The 18,386-nt window shown below is 45.3% G+C and overlaps 1 long non-coding RNA gene across 5 annotated transcripts in view; it reads left to right on the forward strand.

The window, feature by feature from the left end:
• Positions 1-15,206, forward strand: part of LOC147350957 (uncharacterized) — a 210,235-nt gene extending 195,029 nt beyond the window's left edge. For all 5 annotated transcript variants that reach the window (XR_015147060.1, XR_015147076.1, XR_015147066.1 and 2 more), the window contains one exon: positions 15,015-15,206. This is a non-coding gene — a long non-coding RNA (uncharacterized LOC147350957). The remainder of the gene's footprint in view (positions 1-15,014) is intronic.
• The last annotated feature ends 3,180 nt before the right edge of the window (positions 15,207-18,386 follow it).

Here is an 18,386-nt window from a genome sequence, read left to right on the forward strand (position 1 = left end):
TTCTATAGAACTGAGCTGGCGAGCGTGCAAATGGAAAGACCACGGGAGCGATTTCCAGCTCACAGCTTTGAAAAGCTGAGTCATCTGGATAAATCACTCAGCTTTTTAGCCCACAGAAGCCTCAGCAAATAAATATGTGCGACAGGCCTTGAGTGTGAACTGTGATGAGTCTCCAGGGAGAAGGCTGTCCTCCGTCTCAGCCCAGGTCTGCCGTCACTGGTTCTTGGCTGGCTGGGGTGAGACACACAGAGCTCCAGGTGTACATGACCGCGTCCACCTACCTGTTTTTGAACTTGCGGTGCTGTCCCTGTTCCGAATTCTCTTCCCCTTCCTTCCTCCTGTCCAACAAGGATCCAAAACTTGGACCTGTGTCTCCTGCTCTGGCCAGTTTAGATTTCTCAACTTAAGCCTTTTGACGATCATCCATGAACTGTCTGCGTAAATTCATAAATTCTGAGCTCGTTGCATCTTTCGCCTTGGGCACCGTTTAGGGCCCATTCCCGGACAGTGGGTGTAGGCCTCATCTGTGATGCATGCCCCGCGGGCTGTAGTAGCCGGGTGTGCACCATGGGATGCGTTTCTGGGTCTGCCTTTTCCCAGGCCCTGCCCACGCTAGGAGAGCCCGACTCCTCCACCCGGAGACAGAATGGAACTGGCTGACACTGAAAGGCAAGTCTCGCTTTCACAAATTCCAAAACTGGAACCAGGACTCTGATCTGTTTCTCTTGAACTGCAGACTCTGTTACTTGGAAGAAGGACTTCCGTTTACGAGTGGCATCACGGCCCCCGGTTGCTATGACCATGGTCCAGGTCGCGGAAGACCTCTGCAGGCAGCTGCTGATGCTGGGCATGGGGTGCTGGGGGGCAGACCCCTTTAGACAGCTGTTGTTACCACCACCGCTTCTTGTTTGCGAACAGGACCCTGCATTTTACTGCTGCCCCAGTGATGAGCCGAGTCCCAGGGGGTGAGTCATTATTTTGTCAGCCAATCAGAGTCGCCTGAATCGTTTTTGCTCCATCTTTATTTTCTAAGCCCCCTTTGCAGCCTTACAGCCACGGGGAATTGTCATCCTATAAGGGAAATATGCTGGGAGTACTTAGAAAGTGCCTTATTGGCACTGAGAGAAGCAGATTTGTGAGGGGATCTCGCTTGTAGGAAGGTGCCTGGGAGAGAGCCCAGGTGCCAAAGTGCAGAAGTCGATGCCAGAGCTCAACTGCCTGGTCTGAATTTAAGCTCTCTTGCTCCTGGTTAATTCATTTCTTCATGCCTCAGTTTTCCCATCTATGAAATGGGAGTAATGGTAATAGCATCTATCTTACAGGGTTGTTAAGAGAATTAAAGGAATAGCTATTACCTACTTATAACAGTACCTGGCACACAGTCAAGTTCAGAAGCTATTTGTTAAACATATGAACACAGGCGTTTTTCAAGGTGAATTTTATTTAATAAACGCTAAGCATAACATTTATCTTCCATGAAACTGACAACAGGAAGAATGAACAACGAGGCTCAGCACTGACTGGGTTATAAGCAATGGCTCCTCTCCTGCTGTGATTCGGAGAGGATAAATCATATACGTTCTGAGCCCAAAATTCATTTTCCAGAAATACAGAGACTATTCTAGGATGGACTAGGAGATTAGCAGCAGTAAGCATGCATACCCATATTGTTTGAAATGAACGTTCAGGGCTAATGAGAAAATCAGGTAGCAGAATATCTTCTATACAATTGTGATGTTTATAAAAAAAATTCTATTTAATGTATAAATGTGCATCAAAAATATCAGAGGAAAGAAGTATGGGAGTATCTAGATGACTTAAGTGTTGGAGAACTAGATGATTTATTAATAAAACATTTTCCTTTTCATTTACTCAAATTTTCTAAAAGAAGTTGATATATTATGATTCCATTTTTGCAAAACAAATATAGTGGCCTAGAGTAATAACAGGGCTTCCCAGGTGGCGCTGGTGGTAAAGAACCCACCTGCCAGTGCAGAACATGCGAGAGAGGTGGGTTTGATCCCTGGGTGAGGAAGATCCCCTGGAGGAGGGCATGCACACCCACTCCAGTATTCTTACCTGGAGAATCCCATGGTCCAAGGATCCTGGTGGGCTACAGTCCGTGGTGTCGCCAAGAGTCAGACATGACTGAAGTGACTTAGCACACACACAGAGCAGTAAACAGCACCCCTAACTATTTATGCATATAAAGCTATCTGGAAATATGAGTGCCAAGATGTTGCTGGTGGTTATCTCAACGTTAATAGAGCTACAGGTTGTTTTATGTTGTTTTTGTTTTGATATTTATACTTCAGATTTTACTGCAATCATCATGTAACACTTTGGTTTTCACACACACACACACACAGAGCTAAGCAGCATATCCTTTGGGTACTCATGGTCCTACTGATTGTGTTCCTCTGTAGATGGCCAAGTTGAAAAATCCTACATGTGCCGGAGATTTGTGCTAATAAAGATTCCAAGGGAATCTTCCTTCCCTCCCTGCACCCACAACCCCACACTTTAGTCTGGAGATATTTCTATTTTCTGCCAAATATCTTTCCCAATTCATTCTGTATTGCTGATATTTTGTTAGATTAATAGTTCCCAAGTGACGTGAATTTGTTGATTTTATGGCAGACTTCCAGAAAGGGCTTTTTACAGATAAAAATGGATTTGATGAATTATGTTTCTTGAGATCCTGATGTTTCTGTTTCAGGGTTCCTGTAGGTACTCAGGCCTCTACGAATGGCATCTTCAGATCACTCTCAGAGCCTTGCCTTGTGGGTTTCTCTCCTGCCTTGAGAGCAGTGTCAGGGGGAGTCTAGGGTAGGCCTTTTGCTCCCATCTTGCGGTTTGTGAATTCCTCGGCCCACCTGTGAATGTAAACCATTCTCTTCTGATTTGAGTTCATCTGTCAGTCCAAGAAAATGCTTTTCCTTCTCAGAGGACCTGGATTGATTGGTTGGAAATAGAATTTAGTTCCTGTGTTTGTACTGGATCAGAGATCAGAAAGCCGTTTCAGACTGTGCTGGCTAGCGGGCTTTGCTTCAATGGCGAAGTTCAGAAATGCAGCAGGAGATAGGAAAATCAGAGCTGTTTATGCAGCCTCTTTTCTTTCTTTCCTTGAGTGTTTTAAAGAGGAAGACTGGTCCTCCCAACTTCTAGAGTTGGCAGCAATACCACTGTGAGCTACCAATGCTTGTTTCTCTGCAGATTCTCCTGTCAGCTGGAAGAGAAGAGACAGAGCGTGGGAGGAAGCCTAAGTAGAGAGGATCTTCCCTGGGTGTTGAACCTTGCAGCAGACACAGCTCCACCTCTCATGCATGTATCACCTCACTCAGTCCTCTTATTTTTCAGGAAAAAATGTTGAGGGTGGAAAGTACTCAGAGACACATAGATAGCCGACAGAAGACAGTTCAAATGCCAAAGCGGCCTTCTCTGAACTAGGGGTGTTTGCACAGTGGCTCGTGTGGAATGAGCCCGTGGCTTCTGGGGTCCGGGTGAATCATTCACTGCCTCCAACTCCTCAGCATCCTTCCTGTAGATCAAGGATGACATGATGATAATGAGGAGGGGGAGCGATGAAGCTGATGATGCCTCTTACCACGGTGTTACCATGGTGATCGCAAGGGCTCATAGGAATGAAATCCTGTATGCATGCTATTGCTAGGGTGTCACCCCTCTCTCCTCCCTACTGACCAGAGTTGCCCCAGGGAGGGGGCGGTGTGTCTGCTTCAGCTTGGTATTTCCGTGCAAACTGACAGGAAAAGATGCTCTTCCCATTTCATCCCAGTGGGTGTCACGATCAGCTCTTCCCCCAGGGCAGAGCACAGGTACAACTGCAAGCTTACATCTTTACTCACAGACTTCGTCCTGACTCTGGCAACCATGAAACACATCCAGAGGATGATGGCATTGAGACCCCTCCGCGGATTCTGAAAGTATTTGCTTAAAACTGCTGCCGGCCCAGTGGCCCTTGGATCTGTTGACTCAAAAAGCATTGCTGACTACTTGTTCACATCATAACCAGACCAGGATCCAGAGGAAAGTACCAGTCAGCAACTGCAATCGTTCTTTTCCTGGTGGGGCTTTGTTTCCCTCTTCTCCATCTTTCAGGGCTGCCTGGAGCCTGAGCGTTAGAGCAGTAGGGCACCTTTCACGGGCACTCTTCCAGGCTTTGGTTATTGTTTTCAGTTGCTATATATCAGTCTTAGCCTATGATTTGCTCTCTGTCTAAAACTCTAAGACCCTTCTGAGCCTTCTGAATTCTACTCTTGAGACTTGGTTCTGGGTGGGGAGAGGGGTAAGGGCACGTAATTTGGGGCGGGGGGCAGGTGGGCACGGCTGTTTGCACTCGTCTCCGTGGCCACTTTTAAAAGCGCCTTTCTTGCGCGTAGGTGCCTGGAGCAGGCGGCAGGTGTGTAAGGGAAGGACGGTCGGGAGGAAGCGCTCACGTGTCACGTGGTAACTCTGCGCCAGGCACGGCGTGGGGTGCTAGCCTTTGTTTCACATTGTTTACTTTTGCACTCTCACACGGAAGCTGGATATTTTACCTTTTACTGGAAATAGGTTCAGAGACAAAATGATTTCCCCAAACTCCAGCTGTCTCAAAGGCAGCGCCCCAAGATTAGAATCTTTGTATCTCGGTCCAAAGCTCAGGTTAAAACAGAGAAAAACAAACAAACTCATTGAACAATGTACGGCTCCTTCAAGGGCTCCAGGCACACCCAACCCCAAGGATATTCACAAAACAGGGCTTAAAAAACAGCTTGTAAAGCAAGCGCATTTGTAATGCTCTCAGCAGTTGAAAATTATTGAGGGAATGAACAGCTTATATTATGAGGTGTGTGTCGACATGCTCAGTCGTGGCCATCTCTTTGCAACCCCGTGGACTGTAGTCCTCCAGGCTCCTCTGTCCCTGGGATTCTCCAGGCAAGAATACTGGAGTGGGTTGCCATTTCGTCCTCCAGGGGATCTTCCCCACCCAGGGACTGAACCTGGGTCTCCTATGCCTCCTGCATTGGCAGGCCGAGTCTTTACCACTGAGCCACCTGGGAGCCACTGTATTACGAAAGGTGGGTTCGTCCATTTTTATTTTTGTGAGTTATTTGAACCGTGGAGGATAACGTGAAATAATGTTTGAGGGCTGCCAAGTTTTTGTGGGCTGTCTTTGATCACTTCATAAGAGATATTTGAAAAGGAATCATTTGTATGCAAATTGTAGCCGCTGGGTTCTGGAGAATTGGTATATTTTCTTAAGTAGATTAAACTCCAGGAAGTCATGTTACTAGAATTCACTTTCTTCAAAAGTTCCTTCTTAGATAACAGGAAAGTAAATGTAAAAGCCCATCCTGTCTCAGTCAAATTATCACAGATTCCAAACAAGCCAGGTCTGAATTAATAAGATGTCATTGCAGTGTGGGATGAGTATACTTAAACAAAGTGAAGACGGAATGAAGGAGCAATCAAAATCAGATGCAATTAAGGTGGGAAATACCCTAAATTTAAAAATCCTTTGATTTTTCATGGATAAAATGGAAATTCTATCTTGCGACATTCAATACTTTGTCTTAATCGAAAACAGGCTGCTAGCCTCTAAAAAGAGTCAGTGAACATCAAGGTGACTTGAGTTTCTACATTAAATTTCAGCTTGAACCTGAGCTCTGGCCTCAGACAGACTGAGGGGCCAGGCCTGGCTTTGCAAATTATATATCTGGCTGGGTCAGTTACTTTAGTAAGCTCTTTGAGACTCTGTACAACCCTCTTTCAAATAGAGGGTGTATTGAAGAGATAGAGCAAATATATGTAGAGTCAGTTCACTTTCCAGGATAAAGGAGTAAAGAGGAGGCTAGTTACTGTTTAGATTGTTATTTTATCAGCATGCGTGCGGAGTCATGTCCGACTCAGTGATTCCACAGACTGTAGGCTGCCAGGCTCCTCTGTCCATGGAATTTTTCAGGCAGGAATATTGGAGAGGGTTACCATTTCCTTTTCCAGGGGATCTTCCTGACCCAGGGATCCAACCTGAGTGTCCTGTATTGCAGGCAGATACTTTACCACCGAGCCACCTGGGAAGCCATTATTTTAGTGTTTTATCCAAGTAGTTTTTTTGTTTGTTTGTTTCATTGTGGTAAGAACACAGCATGCGATCCACCCACTTGCCAAAATGCAAGCATTATTAGCTCTAGGTGCGGTGTTGTCCCAGTGGCCTTTGGAATTCATCCATCTCGAACAAGGCAAGTGTCACATCTGTCCATGAGCAGCCTTCCTCCCCACCCTGTGTTATCCAAGTAATTTAAACATGCAATGTGATGAAGAGTCAGCTGCGTGCAGTGCTTTAAAATAATTCCCTGGGTGCTTTGGATGGATGATAACCAAATTCTGTTTAATTTTCTTCTTAAAACACCCAGGTAAGGGAAGGTGAGGGGCTTCCGTGGCAGCTCACTGAAAGAATCTACCTGGCAATGCAGGAGATGCAGGTTTGATCCCTGGGTCAAGAGGATCCCCAGAAGAAGGAAATGACTCTGCTCCAGGATTCTTGCCTGTGAAATCCCATAGACAGAGGAGCTCAGAGGCCTATAGTCCATGTGGTTGCAAAGAGTCAGACAAGACTTGGTGACTAAATAACAACAAAGGAGAAGCGTGAGAAGATGGGGGAGAGACGGGTCTGACTGGGCCGCGGAGGGGTGGACGCGTGCTGAGGTTATGTGGGAAAGCCGACCCCAGCACTCAGGCTCAGTGAAGTGACTGCGAGACAAGGAGAAACCCTGGAAAGCTTTCGAGCCGGGAAGCAGGACCAAAACCTGGACAAAGCCTGGGTCCACGCAGTCCCCAAAATTGACTCTCTTCTTGCAGAAGTTGAACATCGTCCACGGGTTCTTGTTTAGTGCTGGAATGGGACAGAAAGTGAAACTTTCTAGCCTTGTAAACCCCTCAGTGTCATTGAGTGGAATTTCCACTTCCCCACGAGCAATTCAGTTATTTCTTCCAAGGATCATATAACGTTGTAATGCTACATTATTAGGATAGCCTTTTCTTTCATCTCCTTCTGCCTTGTTTGGAAAGAAATAATTTTGAATGAAAACAAAACAGAGAAGCCACCAGCAACCCAAAGTGACTTTTCAGGTTCTGCCAATATTAAAGTACAGTAGTAAACAGATACCACCTGTTTTTCACCGACATCTTCAGAAATGTTGTGAAGCATTTTCTGACTTGCTTCAGAAAATGCTGAGTGGAAGAAGGAACCACAGAAAGAAATGCACCACGCGTCTGAAGGACTGTCATTCAGAAGGGTGCAGTTACCTGTAGTTTATAATGTTTATTCCTGGGTGAATTTCACGCCTCTGGCTCTTCTCTCTATCACAACGGATTCCATTTCTGAAAGTAGAAAGCAGAGGAGAAAATGATCTCAGCCGTAAAATGTCCAGTTGCTTTCCAAACTGGTTCCAGTTTCCAACCACATCAAGAAGGTTGTAAAGCTTTTGTGCTAACCAAATACATATACAATTATTTACTTTAAAAACATTTTCCTGGGGAATGTATCATCAAAGGAACATTCAGGGTTATTCTGAGGCTATTTGCCTCTGATCTTTAAAAAAGAAAAACTAGTTTTGTAGCTACAGTATATTTGTCTTTTTTTTCCTTAAAAAATTTTTGTAAATCAAATAAAGCCACAATTCAATTTATTTAGGAAAAAAATACCAAGAGCTGGATATATTTTATCCATTTTCTGGGAATAAGATGTTGGTGACTTCCCAACAACTTAAGGAGAGCAACTTAAGGAGAAATAATCAAAACCTTACTTCTTCCCCAAAAAGCTAGATGGGAGGAGGGTAAAACCTTGATGAGATATAGTTCACTGAGATGTGTCAATAACAGATCTTTTGAAGGCTTGCTTGTTCATCTCGTCATTTTCAGTTCCCGGGGCGTGGAGGATAAAGTCAGAGTCTGCTTGCATCTCCGTTGGATTCCATAAGGAGATATTAATACATGATCTTTTGTACCTCAGAAAATTCAGAGATTTCAAAGATGTCATGGCTAACAGATTGCCACTTAATCAGTATTTTTGGATGGCCTGAGTATAATTTCCAATTGCGTGCGTGCTGAGTCCCCTCAGTCATGTCCAACTCTTTTCGACCCAAGGCCTGCAGCCCACCATGGAGTATTTCAAACTTTAAGGATAGTTATAAGTGAATGGGCTAGTGGTCTGCATTGGGATTAAACACGTATTTCTGGTCTTCGTTTTTTATCTCCTCCATAAACAATTAAAATTGTTAGCTGTACTTTCTTTGCTTTAAAATGTTATGGTTTCCTTTTCCTTTTCCCTCATTTGCTTTCTCTTTTTCTTTCCTTCCTCCTTCCCCTCCTTTCTTCCGTTTTTTTTCTTTCATGTTTGGCATCAGTCAGTAAAAACAAGACTGGGAGCTGACTGTGGCTCAGATCATGAACTCCTTATTGCAAAATTCAGACTTAAATTGAAGAAAGTAGGGAAAATCACTAGACCATTCAGGTACAATCGAATCCCTTACGATTACACAGTGGAAGGGACAAATAGTCAAGAGATTAGATCTGATAGAGTGTCTGAAGAACAATGGGCAGAGGTTCACGACATTGTACAGGAGGAGGTGACCAAAACCATCCCCAAGAAGAAATGCAAAAGGGCAAAACAGTTTTCTTAGGAGGCCTTGCAAATAGTTAGGAAAAGAAAAGCAAAAGGCCAAGGAGAAAAGGAAAGATATACCCATCTGAATGCAGAGTTCCAAAGGATAGCAAGGAGAGATAAGAAAGCCTTCCTTGGTGATTAATGGAAACAAACAGAGGAAAACAATAGAATGGGAAAGACTAGAGATCTCTTCAAGAAAATGAGAGATTCCAAGGGAATTTTTTCATGCACAGATGGGCACAGTAAAGGACAAAAACAGTATGGACCTAACAGAAGCAGAAGATATTAAGAAGAGGTGGCAAGAATATATAGAACTGTACAAAAAAGATCATCGTGACCCAGATAACCACGATGGGGTGATCCCATACCTAGAGCCAGACATCCTGGAGTGTGAAGTCAAGTGGACCTTAAGAAGCATCACTATGAACAAAGCTAGTGGAGGTGATGGAATTCCAATTGAGCTATTTCAAATCCTAAAAAATGATGCTGTGAAAGTGCTGCACTCAATATGCCAGCAAATTTGGAAAACTCAGCAGTGGCCGCAGGGCTGGAAAAGGTCAGTTTTCATTCCAATCTCAAAGAAAGGCAATTCCAAAGAATGCTCAAACTACCACACAATTGCACTCATCTTACACGCTAGCAAAGTAATGCTCAAAATTCTTCAAGCTAGGCTTCAACAGTCCATGAACTGAGAGCTTCCAGATGTTCAACCTGGGTTTATAAAAAGCAGAGGAACCAGCAATCAAATTTCCAACATCCACTGGATGATAGAAAAAGCAAGAGAGCTCCAGGAAAACATCTGCTTCTGCTTCATTGACTATACTAAAATCTTTGATTGTGTGGATCACAACAAACTGTGGAAAATTCTTAAAGAGATGAGAATACCAGACCACCTGTCCTGCCTCCTGAGAAATCTGTATGCAGGTCAAGAAGCAATAGTTAGAACTGGACATGGAACAACAGACTGGTTCCAAATCAGGAAAGCAGTACATCAAGGCTGTATATTATCACCCTGCTTATTTAACTTAAATGCAGAGTACATAATGAGAAATGCTGGGCTGGATGAAGTGCAAGCTGGAATCAAGATTGCAGGGAGAAATATCAATAACCTCAGATATGCAGATGACACCACCTTTATGGCAGAAAGCCAAGTGGAACTAAAGAGCCTCTTAATGAAAGTGAAAGAGGAGAGTTAAAAAGCTGGCTTAAAACTCAACTTTCAGAAAACAAAGATCATGGCATCCGGTTCCATCACTTCATGGCAAATAGATGGGGAAACAGTGAAAACAGTGACAGACTTTATTTTCTTGGGCTCCAAAATCACTGCAGATGGTGACTGCAGCGGTGAAATTCAAAGATGCTTGCTCCTTGTAAGAAAATCTATGACAAACCTAGACAGCATATTAAAAAGCAGCGACAATACTTTACTGAGATAAAGTCCATATTGTAAAAACTGTGGTTTTTCCAGTAGTCCTGTATGTATGTGAGAGTTGGACCATAAAGAAAGCTGAGCGCTGAAGAATTGATGCTTTTGAACTGTGGGGTTGGAGAAGACCCTTGAGAGTCCGTTGGACAGCAAGGAGATCAAACCAGTCCATCCTAAAGGAAATCTGTCCTGAATATTCATTGGAAGGACTGATGTTGAAGCTGAAAGTCCAATACTTTGACCACCTGATGAGAAGAGCTGACTCATTTGAAAAGATCCTGACACTGGGAAAAATTGAGGGTGGGAGGAGAAGGGGACAAGAGAGGATGAGATGGTTGGATGGCATCACCGACTCAATGGACATGAGTTTGAGTAAACTCCGGGAGTTGATGAGGGACAGGGAGGCCTGGCGTGCTGCAGTCCATGGGGTCACAAAGAGCTGGACACGACTGAGGGACTCTGAACTGAACTGAACTGGCATCAGAACCACAATGTGCATTAATCCCGATCTCTTGAGAATTACCACTTCACCATATATTGCCATTTACCTCATTCTGTGCACTGAATTACTGTCATCATTCATTTATTCCTCATTGACTTACTGACTTTACTTACTCAATGATCTTACTTAATTTACTTCACCCTGGTATAAATCCCACAGTCCATTGCTGCTGGTTTTGCTTTACGACAGTCAGTTTTCTTTTAAAGAAATTAAGAGAAATTATAATGCATTTTAGTATTTATCCACCCGATTACTATTTCCAGTGCCTGATCTTTCACAGGCGTCGTCTCCCCTTCGCCTGAAGGAACTCTTTGAATGTTTTTGTCCTTCAGGTCGACTGGTGAGAAGCTGGCTCAGGTTTTGTCCGGGTGAAGATGGCCCTCTCCCTCCTCTGTTCCTCAACACTTTAAAGTCGTTGCTTCCTTTCCTCCTGCCCAGCTTTGTTTCTGATGAGTGTCAGTGTTAGCCTGTATGTGCACCATAGATTTTCTCGTCTGTGCCTCGTCTTTTCATTTTCTTAGCAATATCTTCTGTCCATTTACCAGTGTGCTCCATTACGCGTCATGTTTTTGGTGTTGAAGCTAAGAACTCTTGGCCTAACCTAAGGTCTCTGATGTTTTTCCCCCTATAGTCTCCCAGTGGTTGTATAGGCTTGTGTTTTACATTTAAGTCAATCATTTGTTAGGCATTAATCTCGATGTTTTGAATCGAAGTTGTACGTGGGATTACTGAGGCAAGCTGATGTTTTCCCCGGTCTTTTGGTCTCCCTCCGTATATGGCATGAAAGTCTTGTACCCAAACACCTGTCTACCCAGCACCTGTGACTTCCTTAGGAAAATTCCTCCCAAATGAGTTGTAGTTGTAGCCAGTACGTGTGTCTGATTGGGAGACGTGTTCCCTCACGTTCTCTCACTTAGTTAAAAAATGATAAAGATCTGAGTGAGCTGCTTTCCATCATTTCACTCCAGCGAAATTGCACTCTCACCCACTCAACTAGTGTAATTAACATTTGAATACCCAACAAAATGTCATGGAGGGGAAGGCTTGATTTTCTGTAAGAGTTAAGGTTTCTTGTATCTTCTCTTTGCTTTCAAAGACAGTAAAGAAGACTAAAATAAAATGTCACATGGTTAAAAGTTTGCCGTGCATCCAAAAACCTCTAAAGAAAAATAGGTGTGCCCTGATAATTGACATTTCTCTGGGCTTCCCCAGTGGCTCAGTGGTAAAGAACCCGCCTGCAATGCAGGAGACCCAGGAGATGCAGGTTCAGTCCCTGGGTTGGGAGGATCCCCTGAAGAGGAAATGGCAACCCCTTCCAGTACTCTTGTCTGGGAAATCCACCGACAGAGGAGCCTGGCGGCTATAGTCCCCAGGGCTGCAACGAGTTGGACATGACTGAGAGAGACTGAGCACACATACAGCGAGATTATACAGCACCCACCATCCCACCCAACAATCCCACTTCTCAGAAGCCCTTGCAAAGCTACCTTTAACAAACAAAAAAGTACACGCACCAAGATGTACACTCAAGACATTCTGTAGTGACAGAATGCAGGAAATAACCTCTATGTCAACTGGAGCTCTGACTGACTGAATAACCCATAGTGCATCCAGATGATGGAGATTCTGAAACTCACCAGCCTATATAATCATATGAGCATGTATCATCTTATTTCTTATAATCAATGTCTTTGTATGTACAATGCACCTACATAGGATATATATATATATATCCTATATTCCTATATTCTGTATATATCCTATATTCCAACACACACACACATATATATGTATACATATATATATATATCTTATTATGTCTTGTAATCAATCTCTTTGTATGTACAATGCACATAGGTTGGGCTAAGTGTACTTAACTTTTTGACCAACCTTATGTATTTATATTCATGTCTATACACATACACATTATACATATACTCTACCCATGGGGTAGAGCTTCCCTGGTAGCTCAGTTGGTAAAGAATCCACCTGCAGTGCAGGAAAACCCAGTTCGATTCCAGGGTCGGGAAGATCCGCTGAAGAAGGGATAGGCTATCTGCTCCAGTTTTCTTGGGCTTCCCTGTGGTTCAGCTGGTAAAGAATTTGCCTGTAATGCGGGAGACCTGGGTTCGATCCCTGATTGAGAAGATCCCCTGGAGAAGGGAAAGGCTACCCATTCCAGTCTTCTGGCCTGGAGAATTCCATGGACTGTATAGTCCATGGGGTCACAAAGAGTTGGACACGACTCAGCGACTTTCACTTTCACCCACAGGGTATTCTGTTGTGCTTAAGAATACTGACTAATACAAACTTTATAGGATTCCTTGTTGTTCAGTTGCTAGGTTGTGTCCAATTCTTTGTGACCCCATGGACTGCAACACACCAGGCTTCCCTGTCCTTCACCATCTCCATGATCTCCACCATCACCATCACCATCTCACACGATCTTGCCTCAAACTCATGTCCATCGAGTCAGTGATGCCATCCAGCCATCTCGATCTCTCGCCTGCTCCTCCCACCTTCAATCTTTCCCAGCATCAGTCTTTTCTAATGAGTCAGTTCTTTGCATCAGGTGGCCACAGTATTGGAGCTTCAGCTTCAGCATCAGTCCTTCCAGTGAATATTCATGGTTAACTTTTATAAACAAAAGTAGTATCTCCATGAGTCTCATGGTATGAAAAATAGTGTTTCAGAATCCCTGCCATTCTTGCCATCCAGGTCAGAGCTCAGCAGCCCACTCCTACCAGCAATGGCCATTTCTAGAATCAGACCTGACCACCTGCAAGAGAACTCACAGCCCTCCTGGGGTCCACTCACTCACCCAGACGGTGTCCATCCAAGGCCTTGTGGTTGGCTGGTAAAACATTCACCGCCCACGCACTGGCAGAGATTTTGTTTCCCCAAGTCGGACCCAGATTCATAAATACCTGTACACAGCTCTGCTCTTCAAAATAGCTAAGTAGCATCCCGCAAACAGTGCATGCTTCCTGTTGAACCAGACGGCGGAGCCTGCAGCGTGCCCGGCCGAGGTGGTGGGTGCACGCAGACTCTGCATCCCCGCCACCACTGATGCCAGAGGGTCTGGCAGGCGCGGGCATAAAACGCAGTCTAGACCTCGTCAAGCCTGCAGCTCCTCCAGGAAGAGGACCTGGCAGGCGCGGGGCATAAAACGCAGTCTAGACCTCGTCAAGCCTGCAGCTCCTCCAGGAAGAGGACCTGGCAGGGCGCGGGGCATAAAACGCAGTCTAGACCTCGTCAAGCCTGCAGCTCCTCCAGGAAGAGGACCTGGCAGGGCGCGGGGCATAAAACGCAGTCTAGACCTCGTCAAGCCTGCAGCTCCTCCAGGAAGAGGACCTGGCAGGGCGCGGGGCATAAAACGCAGTCTAGACCTCGTCAAGCCTGCAGCTCCTCCAGGAAGAGGACCTGGCAGGCGCGGGGCATAAAACGCAGTCTAGACCTCGTCAAGCCTGCAGCTCCTTCAGGAAGAGGACCTGGCAGGCGCGGGGCATAAAACGCAGTCTAGACCTCGTCAAGCCTGCAGCTCCTCCAGGAAGAGGACCTGGCAGGCGCGGGGCATAAAACGCAGTCTAGACCTCGTCAAGCCTGCAGCTCCTCCAGGAAGAGGACCTGGCAGGGCGCGGGGCATAAAACGCAGCCTAGACCTCGTCAAGCCTGCAGCTCCTCCAGGAAGAGGACCTGGCAGGGCGCGGGGCATAAAACGCAGTCTAGACCTCGTCAAGCCTGCAGCTCCTCCAGGAAACCGAGCTCGAAGGAAGGAATTTGGGCTTTTATTTTTCCCTAGTGGGAAAATACTTAGAGATCATTCATCTGATACCAGATGATTATGTGTAAAAAAACAATGTTCTTGTTTTCCTTCTTTGGACTCCGAGCATCATTTCTCGCTTTGGAGCCCCCAGTTCAGCTTTATTTTTCTAAGTGCATTCGTTCACCAAGCATTGAGCGGCTCCTGAGTGCCTGCACCGTGTAAGGGCCTCTTTGTGTCACGTCCAAGTTCATGTCGATCTGCATCTTGTCTGCCATTTCCTCCTGCTGAGGGTCTAAACTCCATCCTCTGGGCACTTGACTATCACCTTCCTCATCTCCTTTGCTTTGCTCTGGCCTGATGATGTGTCTCCTTTTCTCTCTCTGATCCAAAGGCGCTTGCCCTAATGTGGCAACTATTTGCCGTGCCTCATGATGGGTTGGGGAGGAAGGGGTGGGCTCACTTTCCTAGCAGTCAGCGATGGGAAGCAGTTACCTCCACCAGCGTCAGCTGGCTTTCCCCCTCAGTCTTGATATTTTTTTAAGTATATGGCAACATGGAAAGGTCTGTGCCTTTGCTGACTTTTCTTTTTTTTCTTGCAAGTAAATGAGAGGGATTCTTAATGAATTCCTCCCATTTTTCTCCATTTGTCTTACAGATGAGATGTGGAGCCCCTGCTTTTCTTGGTCATCTGCTGGAGAAAAGTCTGTTTCTCTTGCCTTTGGATTTGTGGCTAGTCAGAAGGTCAGAAGATGAGATAATGTCATTTATTTGAGTGCTCGTCTGACAGGCACGGCTCGGGACATAATGAACGACATGTTTTCCACGAATAAAATACATTTTTCATACACTCATTGTATCCCTGAAGCTGAGCAATTCAGATGCTGTTCGATACAGAAAAAGTATTTCTAAGTTAATCAGTGGTCCACACTTGAGCCAAAGTCTAGCAGCAGCAGAGTCATTTTAGGACAGGGGTTGGCAAACCTTTGCTGTAAAGGGCCAGATAGTAAATATTTTCCGCCTTGGTTGGCCATACAGCCTCTGTTGCAGATCCTTGGCTCTGCAGGCATGAAGGCAGGCACGGACGATGCACAGGAGTGGCTGTGTGCTAATAAAACTTTATTTGCCAAAACAGGTGCCTGGCTTATTTTGGCCCGAGGCCTCCTGTCTAAGGACAATACATTTAAAGCAATAAAAGCCAGAGATGCCCTTCAGTAACGTATCCCCAAGGGAACCAAAGTAGAAAGGACATGAATGAAAGACCTAAATGAAGGCAGACGTCCCTGATGGCTCAGTGATAAAGACTCCAGCAGCCAGTGCAGGAGACGCAGGTCTGATCCCGCGCCTGGGAAGATTCCCCGGGCGAAGGAAATGGCAACCCACTTATTCTCGCCTGGAGAATTCCACGGACAGCGGAGCCTGGGAGGCTTCAGTCCATGGGGTTGCAAAAGAGTCAGACACAACTTGGCAGCTAAACGACAACAATGAGAGAAAGAAGGCTAGAAAGGCAGATTCAGGGCTCCATCTCAGACACACAGTTTCCGAGTCACGGGCAGACAGGACCTGGACGTTTGCACGTTCATCCCCATCCCAGAGGATTGTTTTGCACAACCTAACAACTGTGAGCTCTCCAGAGCCGCACACCTGTGCAGGTTAGATCACCCAGGACGTGGCCAGCCTAGGATGTCGCAGATCAAAGTGTAGTCAGGTTGCCAGGTTATGTTTTCTTTTAATTCCAGATACAGTGAATCAGTTGGTTAAGAGAGTGTGTTTTTTAATCACGTAAGTATGGCTTCAGATTCAGGAGACACCACTAACTGGGAGAATTCTGACACGTGGTTTAATGTCAATTTCTCTGTTGGTGAAGTTTAGGTCATACTTCTCATATAAGGTCACTGTGGAATAAATGAAGTACTTAGCATCCTTCTGGATGTTAGCAGTAACTCTATTTCCTTTTAAACTTTTCACTTTTTTATTAAAGTATAAACAGAGATATCACTTTGCCAACAAAGGTCCATTTAGTCAAAGCTGTGGTTTTCCAGTAGTCACGTACACATGTGAGAATTGGACCATAAAGAATGCTGAGCGCCGAAGAACTGATGCTTTCAAATCTTGGTGCTGGAGAAGACTCTTGAGAGTCTCTTGAACAGCAAGGAGATCAAGCCAGTCCATCCTAAAGGAAATCAACCCTGAATATTCAGGGGCTGATGCTGAAGCTGAAGTTCCAAATACTCTTCACATCATGTGAAGAGCCAACTCTTTGGAAAAGACCAAGTCAGGAGGAGAAGGGGGTGACAGAGGATGAGATAGCATCACCAACTCAATGGGCATGAGTTTGAGCAAAGTCTAGGAGACAGTGAAGGACAGGGAAGCCTGGAGTACTGCAGTCCATGGGGCTGCAAAGAGTTGCACATGACTTAGCAACTGAACAACAATCGCCGATTGACAGTGTTGTGATGGTTTCAGGTGAACAACAAAAGGACCTAATCATCCATGTACACGATCCATTCTCCCCCAAACTTCCTTCCCGTTCAAACTGCCACACAACGTTGAGCAGAGTTTCCTGTGCTATAGTGTAGGTCTTCGTTGGTTATCCATTTTAAATAAACACGTCCACTCCAAACTTCCCAACTATCCCTTCCCACATCCTTCCTCCTTAGCAACCGTGAGTTTGTTCTCTAAGTCCGTTTCTGTTTTGTAAGTAAATTCATTTGTAGCCTTTCTTTCTACACTCCGAATGTGAGGGATGTCGTGCAGTATTCCTCCTTCTCTCTCTGCCTTACTTCCCTCAGGATGACAGTCTCTAGGTCCATCCACGTTGCTCAGCACTCAATTTGATAGATGTTTTGATGTCATTGTTAACCTACTGGATTCTGTGGCTAACAGAAGCCCATGCTGTTCAGAATCCCAGCAAAAGTCTGCTTTCATGATGGCGAGGGATGCTCAGAGTTCCGGCTTCTGGCCACACAGCACTGTGATGCTGTCGGAATCAGCAGCCTTCTGCTCTGTGCTTCTCCAGGTTTCAGCCCAGGTGGAAGCCAGCAGATGAAGTCTGATCGTCCCCCCAGTCATAGAAAGAGGCAGAGATGAGTAGTTTCACGGCCTCTGAGGAAGCATCTGGTTACCCGCGTTACAATTAAAATCTTTACCTCTAAGAGGATATGAACTAAAATCCTTCACTTCTAAGAGAATATGAACACATATTCATATATGAATCATTCACTGGAGTAATAATGACAGTGACGCGTGTTATGTGACAGACGCGTCTCAGGTTTTGCCTTCACCCTACGGCCCCATGCAGTGGTAAGGACTTCCCAGTGTGGGGAAGGGAAGGTCAGAAAATTTATGGGTTTTCGGAGCGTATGCATTTGGGAACGTCAGAGCTCAGGTTTGCTTAGGGTGTTTCTTGCCTCAAACACCCTCCACGCCATCATTTTCAGCACTTCCCGTCCATAGCAACTAACCCCAGAAGTTTGGAAACAATGACAACTGCTTCCCCGCTCCCCACCCCCGGGATCCTGAGTCGGTTGGTCTGGAGGGGGAGGTTGGTCTGGAGGCGTTTGCCTTTTCTAAAAGCACCAATTCGACTCTGCCTACAAGGTTTCTCTCCTGTGTGAGGGTTGAGGACTACTGCGCTTTGCACTAGTTCTTGATTTAAATCCACATGTTTTCTTCTCGTAAGTGACCCCTTTCCCTTGTATGTGTCAATGTTATTAACTACAATATCTCTAAACATCTCCAGCGCTGAGCCGAGAGCAAGCCAAGCTGCTAGGTTATTTAAAAACCTCGTCTTGACGTCAAGTGTGGAAGATCAAATGCACTAAGTTTGCGGTCGCTAGTAAGCGTTCCCAGTGTTTGTCTAGCTCCAAAAAAATCACTGTATTTGTTTTTTTGGCATCTAAAACCAGTCCATTCCACAAACCACGTTTGCTTCTGATCAAAGGCAATTTTAGGTCACTGACTGAGTGGGACTGTCCAGTCAGCTGTGCCCAATCAGATGGTGTCATCCACCCTCAAGAAGGTGAACAAA

This window comes from Bos grunniens, chromosome 19 (assembly GCF_055505025.1).
Source record: "Bos grunniens cultivar Pamir isolate PY7600 chromosome 19, Bosgru_T2T1.0, whole genome shotgun sequence".
Taxonomy (NCBI): Eukaryota; Metazoa; Chordata; class Mammalia; order Artiodactyla; family Bovidae; genus Bos; species Bos grunniens.